Source organism: Phyllostomus discolor, chromosome 4 (genome assembly GCF_004126475.2).
Source record: "Phyllostomus discolor isolate MPI-MPIP mPhyDis1 chromosome 4, mPhyDis1.pri.v3, whole genome shotgun sequence".
Taxonomy (NCBI): domain Eukaryota; kingdom Metazoa; phylum Chordata; class Mammalia; order Chiroptera; family Phyllostomidae; genus Phyllostomus; species Phyllostomus discolor.
In genome coordinates this window covers 23,901,758-23,910,439 of record NC_040906.2, presented here as the reverse complement: position 1 = coordinate 23,910,439, position 8,682 = coordinate 23,901,758, and the positions used below count along the sequence as shown (strand labels likewise).

At 44.7% G+C, this 8,682-nt stretch overlaps 1 pseudogene; it reads left to right on the top strand.

The window, feature by feature from the left end:
- The first annotated feature begins 1,980 nt into the window (after window positions 1-1,980).
- LOC114494776 lies at window positions 1,981-8,508 on the top strand (annotated as a pseudogene).
- The last annotated feature ends 174 nt before the right edge of the window (window positions 8,509-8,682 follow it).

The window sequence follows — 8,682 nt, the reverse complement described above, 5'->3', positions numbered from 1 at the left end:
CAGTGGAATCACTGGGTTATGAGGCAGTTCCATTTTTAATTTCTTGAGGAAATTCCATACTGTTTCTCACAGTGGCTGCACCAGTCTGCATTCCCACCAAGAATGTGCTAAGGTTCCTTTTTCTCTATTTCCTTGCCAGCACTTGTTGTTTGTTGATTTGGTTATGATGGCTGTTCCGACAGGTGTGAGGTGGTATCTCATTGCGGTTTTAATTTGCATCTCTCTGATGGCTAGTGATGTTGAGCATTTTTTCATAGGTCTATGGACCATCTATATGTTTATTCAGGTCCTTTGCCCATTTTTTAATTGGGTTGTTTGTCTTCCTGGAGAGGAGTCATGTGAGTTCTTTATATATTTTGGAGATGAAACCCCTGTCTGATGTATCATCAGCAAATATGCTGTCCCATACAGTCAGTTCCCTCTTCATTTTAATGATGGATTCTTTAGCCATGCAGAGCTTCTTAATTTGATGTAGGCCCATTTGTTTATTTTTTCTTTATTACCCTTGCCCTGGAGATGTATCAGCAAAAATATTGCTACATGGGATGTCTGAAATTTTATTGCCTATGTTTTCTGCTAGGACTTTTATGGTATCACAACTTATATTTAATCCCTTTATCCATTTTGAATTTATTCTGGTGTAAGTGGATGGTCTAGTTTCATTTTTTTGCATGTACCAGTCCAGTTCTCACCACATCACTTATTGAAGAGACTGTTTTTACTCCAGCATATGCTCGTGCCCCCTTTGTTGAATATTAACTGACCACAGAGGCATGGGTTTAGTTCTGGGCTCTCCAGTCTGTTCCATTGGTCCATGTGCCTGTTCTCATGCCAGAGCCAGGCTGTCTTGATTACAGCGGCCTTGTAATATAGTTTGATATCAGGTATTGTGATCCTTCCAACTTTGTTCTTTTTTCTCAGGATTGCTGAGGCTATTTGGGGTCTTTTTCGGTTCCATATATATTTTGGGGATATTTATTCTAGATCTGTGAATCCAATCCATTTTAAAATGTTCACATCTGCATGTACTCCATAAAAGGAAAATATAAATAAGTTCCTCACTCTGAGCTTTCCTGAGAAACCTAATAAGCATCCAGGAGCTAATGCCCTGTGTTACAGACATGGATGTCGGGCACAGTCAGGAAATTCATGCACTGAATAGGAGGCTGGACCAGTGAGAAGGACTGCCAGTGAAAGCTCCCTGGCACTGGGAATGGCCAAAGAACTCTTGTCACATGGGACGACTAGGATTCAACCTGAAGCTGTTTGCTCTGTTATAGTGATATGTAATCCTTCATTATTACACCTTCTAACACTTAGTAGGTACAGCCTGATACCCACATACAAATGTGATGGTAGAGAGAATGAATGAGAAACATGAAGTCACGTTTTGTTCTGTTTTGAAGCGGGGTTTAGGGTATGAACTTGATGGGATTCCTAAAAATTATGTGACTTAATTTTCTTTCTCACTTCTTTCCAGTTTCTGAATGAAAGCCTGGGTATGAGAGATGGACACAAACTTAAAATCAAAGGCAGCCTTTTAGATTGACCTTGAAAATATCAGCCTATCGTTTTCCTGAACACAGGAAAATCTTAACCTAGCTCCTCTGTTACAAAAAGCAAACAAAGAAACAAACAAATAAAACCCAGTAGACATTAGATTATAAAATTGATGCCCCAAATTATATAGATACACACACATACACTCACTCACACACACACACACTCACTCAATGGTCACAACACTATAAATCCAAGTGCTAATAAATCTAGTATCTCTATTAAAATAGGAAAAGAAGACATTTACACTCAATCCAAAAGCCTAGGTTTATGCCACGTAGCCAAAATACAGGATTACCATCAAATTCACCAAGTGACCAAATGTAGCTTTAAGTAGCTCAAAACTGAATTCCAAAATGAAATACGTTCTCAGACAGTAACAGCTCCTAGAGCTAAATACAGGCTCATATGCAAAACTACATGCTCCTCAAGAAGTGCTACGTCTGGACTTGGACCCTCTACAGGATTCGGGCACGGCGAGCACATCATCTGATCAGGTCCACACAGGTCACCGGGGAATGGCTCGAGAAGGGTGAAAAGTTTTTCCTGTTGCCATTGGTACACAGTAAAATGGAACATGCACTGTATTTAGGTGTTTTGACTTGGTCAGAAACTAATACAGAGCAGTTTTACTGCAGTGTAAAGTTAATCTAGAATGCAGTCATTGATTCAGCTTTCTCATCATTGTAAAAAAATTAAAAGAAAAAAATCACTGCTTTCCCAGTGAGCAGGTATTTGGTGCTAGAGAGCAAGTTTAATTTCTAGGGTCTTAGACAAAGAACAAGTGTACCTTTAGTACCAAAGACGAGGAGCAGTATCAGTATTCAAAAACGCGCTTTAAAAGAGAGTGTGACTTCTGCTGCCCCAGGCTGACTGGGCTCTGTCTGGTGTTTCTTTGTTCGCACAGGACAGCCCACAGCCTGTCTTCTAATTAAGTTAATGTTCTAGCAGAAGAACAGACAAACAAGTTGCCTCCAATCTGCATACAACTCGTCAAGACACATTTCCCTTGGTCAGAGGTAGAAATTCTAGGGAGAGGTGATTTTCCCTGCATCCTCACCAGAACATAATTACTTGGCTGGATGCAGCTCCATGAAGTGTAACTATGGGTGTATGCCTCAAACAAACAAACAAACAAACAAACAAACACAATGAAAAAAGAAATGCAGAGAAACATATAGACTCTATAAACAGTTAGAATACACAGATCCTACTAGGATCTTTGACTAAAATAATCAATTATATCAGTTTGAAAAAAAGGTAAAAGAAAAAATCTGAAGTCAAAACTCAAATTTCATGTAGTGAAAACATTTTAAGTACTACTAAGGGAAAAAGACAAAGCTCCTTGCTTCACACACAGAAAAACTGGACCTCTCCCTATTACAGAGAATAAAAGGTATTATCAATGAAAGAGACAATGGGCTTTTCAAAGGTAGTAGGTCTAAATTTAGACTCATTAGCCACGTGTGGTTAATGGCACTTGTGTGTGGCTAAATGCATCAAGCTGTCTTTCAAATGTGTTCAGCCTCATGGGGAAGGGGAGGGGAGGAGGCAGCAAAGAACCACTGAAATACTCAGCTACTCTCTGCTTATGAAAAGATGGTTTCTGCAAAACAAAAACCGTGCAGAAGAATGAAATGCTCATTTATTTAAATAACTTTTCACTCTTCCAAATAAACAGAAATGACTGTAGAGCAGATGTTTCTACTTTTTTTGCAGTAAAAAGCAAACACTGAAGTGAAGTAGGGAGCAGGGGGTAATTAAGCATCTCCTTACAAAGAAAGCCCCTGAGGGAACTTGTTACAGGTTTGGTGAGAGAAAGGGCGTTAGTTGTAGCAGCCCTTCCTAGTGTGTCTTTCCATCCTAGATGTGCCCATACCCCAGCAGCAAGCCTCGCCATTTCTGTGACCACTACTAGCTAATTTGTTTTGGTACTTACCTTCGCGTACCTAAATAACATGCCTATATTACTACTTCTTTTTAGTGGGTGTTACACGTAGTCTATTGATTCCTTGCTGTGGTACTTAGATGAGAACATACCCATGTATATAGCCAACCTCCCAATATAGTCATAGCATAATTTTGATTAGATTAATATTTGTGGTTTATTATCACTATAAAGTGCTATTGGTAGCTGATATTATATGATGACTTTTCCTTTCTTGCCTGTTGCTTTTCTAGGACTTAATAATAATCTCACTCTTCATGTTTGCTAATTCAAGGCTAAATTCCTCCAGCTAAGTCTCTTTTTAGTATATTCAGACATATTAGGTCTTTTTATCAATTCATCTTCTGGACAAAAATCTGCCCTCACCCCCCCCCCCCCCCACCAGCCAGCCCTCTGGCCTTCTGCAATCTGGGTCTATTACCTCCCTCTATCTGGGCACCATGGTCACTCAGGCATCTCTGGATCTTAATAAACCATGTTGGAGATTAAAAAAAAAAAGACAACAAAGAGACATGTATCTTTATTGTCTTTATGTCTGTTCAACAGTATCTCGTTTCTAGAAATGCTTTAAACAAAGAAATGGCCCTAGCTGGAGTTGTTTGGGGCAGAGAGAGAAGTCACTATCTGTGGCAGCACAGAAAATGTCAGAGTTGAACTGCTGTTTTCGAGTCTCGCAGTGACTGCAGACTCAATTATGAAAATGGGGTTGGACGAAGTCTTCACGCTTACAATGGGTCTGTTTTAGTCTCACTGATGTTTTTGCAAAAGATTTTGTTCCTTGCATGCCTGTTAGATCTTCCTCCAACTTAGCCTTACTTAGTCTTCTACTTGGAGGAATTTCTACCAAGCACTGCTTAATGTTTGAATTTAGAATAAAAAGTCAGGAATTTTTTGTTGTTGGTATCAATATAAAATTAGTATATTTTTATTGTGTGAAACTGAAGAATGAAGAAAACTAGAAAGGAGAATGATGATTTGCCCAATCTAATTACCCAGAAACAACCACCTTTACCATTTTGAAGTTTTCTTTTCTAAAAATATACCTTTTACAATAATATACTTTTTACAAAAGTTAAATAGTTATAATTATACTATGCATCTTGATTTTTTTACTTACTACTATAAACACTTTACATCTCACTATAGATTCCAAAAACATAATTTTAGTAAAATAGCTTATAAAAATACATCAGTATCACTGTAAAAAATTTAGAAAGTATGGCATGACAAAGAGAAGAAAACAAAAATTCCCCAAAATCTCATCCCCAGTGGTCATTTGGTCATTTCTTGGTAGGCCGTGTGTGTATATACGACATAAACATTTTGATTTAATACATAAATGGTTGAAATTGTAATCCTTATGTCATTTTGTATTTTGTTTCTATCACCTAGTACTGCGATATAAGCATTTTACTGTGTCATCAAAACTCTTTGTAAATGAAATTTAAAAAGTTTTATAAAACCCTATCATACGGTAATGTACTTAACCAAGGCCCTGTGTTGTGCAAAACAATACTATGCAAATATCTTTGTGTATAAATGTTGTTTGTATTTTTGAAATTTTAATTAGGAGAGATTCCTAAAAGTCCAGGGGTTTGAAAATGTTAAGGCATATTGTTTGCATTTCCAGAACGGTGGCACCTGCTGGCATTTGTACCAGCAATGAAGTTGTGTTTGCCTCACACTGCTGGTTGCATTGTTATATTACGTGTATTTAAAACCTGTGCAAGTGGTAGATGAGGACAACTCTCGGGACCCTCTGATGACACTGATTCCCAACAGTCGGTCCAGTATCCGGGACTTCAGCCGTTTGAATCCTGCACACCCCATTCCCCGGGGTCAGAAGGAAACTGCACATTCATGTCTGTCATTCAGTAACGTTTGGGAGGGCTGCAGCCCTCTGCTAGATTCTTGGAATGTAGAGATAAATAATCCATTTTCTGAATCCATATTTTCTGAACTGAAGGCAGGATTTTCCAGCTGGTATCCCCAGGCATATCATGCACTAAGATACTGAGTCTCTTGGTCTTTGGGGTACCTAGAGGGCATCTGAGGTGACCGAAACCGTGGGGATTGTCCCCTCTGGCTGATGAAAGACCTCTCCGTTTGCCCCAGTGTGTCAAACAGGTGTTATCAAACACTGTCCTTTTTGTTTTAGGCCCTGATGTGACCAAGGGTGGGGAATGCTGCCTTCGGGTCATCTTGATGTTCCTCTCGGTCTCTGTCCTCCTCAGAAGTAGATTTGTGGGCAAGAACAAATATGTCGTGGGTCAAGCAGTCACCCTGCATTACTCCCATCAGACCCACACCGCATGCTGTGCTGCTGGGGGTGGGGGGGCTGGCACCTTCCCATTCTCTGTGATCTAGCACATCACTGGGCAAAACATTATTTCCTATCGCAGGCTGAAACAAGCTCTTTGCAAGGCTGCAGGACTACCTCAGACAAACAAAATCTCTTTCCTCAAAGGTTAAGAAGTGTTCAAGCAAGACACTGCATTACAATGGAAAAAAATCACCCTTTCAGAGATAAAAACGTTTTTAATTACACGTTGTTCTGACAAAGGAGTACAGTAGCACTAACTACATTCGAATAAATCACTACAACTTGTAGACAAAGAAAGCATCCGGGCAGAAGCAGCTTCACAGTCCTCAGGTGCCCCTGGGTTTAACAGGCACAGGACAAGCACAAGGAAACAAACAGTTGTCCTCAAGGTATATGTAGTTTAGGGGCCGCTGGAAGCGGGAGGTGGCGCTGGGGGCCTCCTCCTGCAGCTCCCTGTGCTTGGGCATGGCACCATCTGAACTGGAAAGTCCCAGTCTCTGCCCCGTCCCAGGGCCCTCCAGCTGCTAAGGGAGGCAGCGGCAGGGGCAGCCCCTGGCCCACAGCAGGATCGAAACTCTGAACCTATGGGATTCTGCACTTTATCCGGCCTGAGTGGGCGCGCTTCCAAGTGGAGAGGACCCACTTCTAGGCCGAATGTGCCAAGTTGCAGGCTGAAGGGCATCTCAAGGCAGAGCTGGTGCAGTGGATCAAGATGTTAGAATAAGTGTCACAGCAGGAGAGGGCCAAATATCATATATTGAAGTTTGGGACAGACTCGAACCAGAGGGAGAAGAGACCAGAACTGTCAGAACAAGTCTCCAGTAGCCCTATGGAGTTGGTCACCTTGAAGAAGAGTCCACTGGTGTGGAAGGAGGGCAGCAGCTCCTCCGACAGTACCTGGAAGAGGTGGGCTACATGGACACCACCCTGGATGTGCAGTCCAAAGGCATGCAGTCCCTACTGGGATGCTCAATGGGGTTCACTGGGGCCTCGAAGCCCAGCAAAGGGAACCCCAGAGCCACAGCGGGCCCCGGAGAGGGGGTGGGCTCAGCGGTGAGGAGTCGGTATTGGTGAAATAGATGGAGGAGCGGATCGAGAGGAATGCAGCAGGCCGAGAGGGCAGAGGGTGCTGCAGCAGATCTGCCTCCTGCAGAACCGAGGACCAAGACAGCGGCGAGGACAGCGACGAGGAGAGCCAGCTGGACAGGACAGCGTGCCGCATGAGAAGCAGTATGTGAGGCTGCCGGTCAAGGCTCGGTGACCAGAATGGAGGGTGAGAACCAGGAGGGTGACTCAGAGGATGCCATCCGTGAGTTTGACTTCCTGGGCTCGGGAGAGGACAGGGAGGGCTCTCCAGACCCTCAGGTCCTTGGTGATGCTCTGGAGAAGGGACTCACCATGAGCTGGAAAGCCGGGAGTTGTGGGGGCATCAGCCAACAGGGAATTTTAGCTGACCTACGGGATGTGGATGTGCTGATCCCCAAAGTGACTGTCACGCCTCTTGGCACATTCCAACCCTTGCCCCACAAAGGTTCCTTTGGCTTCTCCTCCTATGTTTTCATCATGGACACTATTGGGGGCAGGGTGGTGAGCCTGGAGGACTTGACAGATCTGACCATCACCCATGACAACGACCTCAGCTGTGACCTGTCTGACAGCAAAGATGCCTTTAGGAAGATGTGGAACCCCAAATTCATCTTCTACTCATGCTAGGATGGCTTTTGCTCCCTGGCTTTCCACCACAGCCGTTCAGTTTTGCTCACCGCTTCTGGTGGCCCATGCATGCTCTGGAACCTCAGAAGGCCATCACAGACAAGAATGCTGTGCTACACGGGGAACCTACCCATGACTTCCAGACTCACAGGGTCCTGTGTTGGCAGCAACCATGGGCATGAACAGTGAATGCTGTTACAGTGATGGGGGCAGATGCTTGCATCCACAGTTGGAAGATTCCACACCTCAACATGGACCCCCAACATAGTTATGACTGAGCAGGCTGAGCCACTTCCTGGAGAGCCGGGGGCCTGTCCTTCAGTCCCACCTCCCAGCTCCTGGCCTCTTTTGGAATCTGGGACCCCAGTAGGAGCAGCCAGACCTGCCTCTCTACCTTCTCCATAGCCAGCAATCGTGATATCTCCACCTCAACGGCCTTCACCAGCACCAAGCCTGCCCACATTGTGGCCTCCTTCCACTCTGGGGACACCTTCTGTAGGACCTGGGGGTTGGCAGTGCACCCCTCACTCTGGAGTCCCAGGGGAGCAGCGGCCTAACCCAGATGAACGAGGTGGTGAGTCATCCACACTAACCCCTCACCATCACCACCCATGGCGGCAGAGGCATTCGCTTCCTGGGCAACCAGACAGGGAAACACATTGCTCACCTGGACATGGCCACCTGCCTGGCCATAAACTCCAGTGGTGCATTGCTGATATTGGAGAACCACCACAGCTCCTTGTGTCTGTGGAGCCTGGAAAACAAAATGTGAGTGCAGGAGATCACGACCCACTGTGAGAAGCACCAGGAGGCCATCCATGCTGTTGCCTGACACCCCAGTAAGGCCCTCATTGCCAGTCCCAGGGCCAAAGCCTTGGTGAAGGTCTTTGTATGATGCCCACTTGGCCCTGCTCTGGGGCGGGGGAGCTGGCAGCTGGGACAGAGATGACTCAACCACAGTCTGTAGGCCAGAGGCCCTGCATCTTTTCACTGGCCTCAGCCTGGTGGGGCTAAAGGCCCTCGCCCCAGGAGGCCCTCCCCCAGGGCCTGCCCTTCCCCCAGCGTCCAGCTTGGGGAGTTGCCTCCTTCGGTACTCACCCTCTGAGATGGCCTCTGGTAGTTTCAGCTCTGCCCTGAC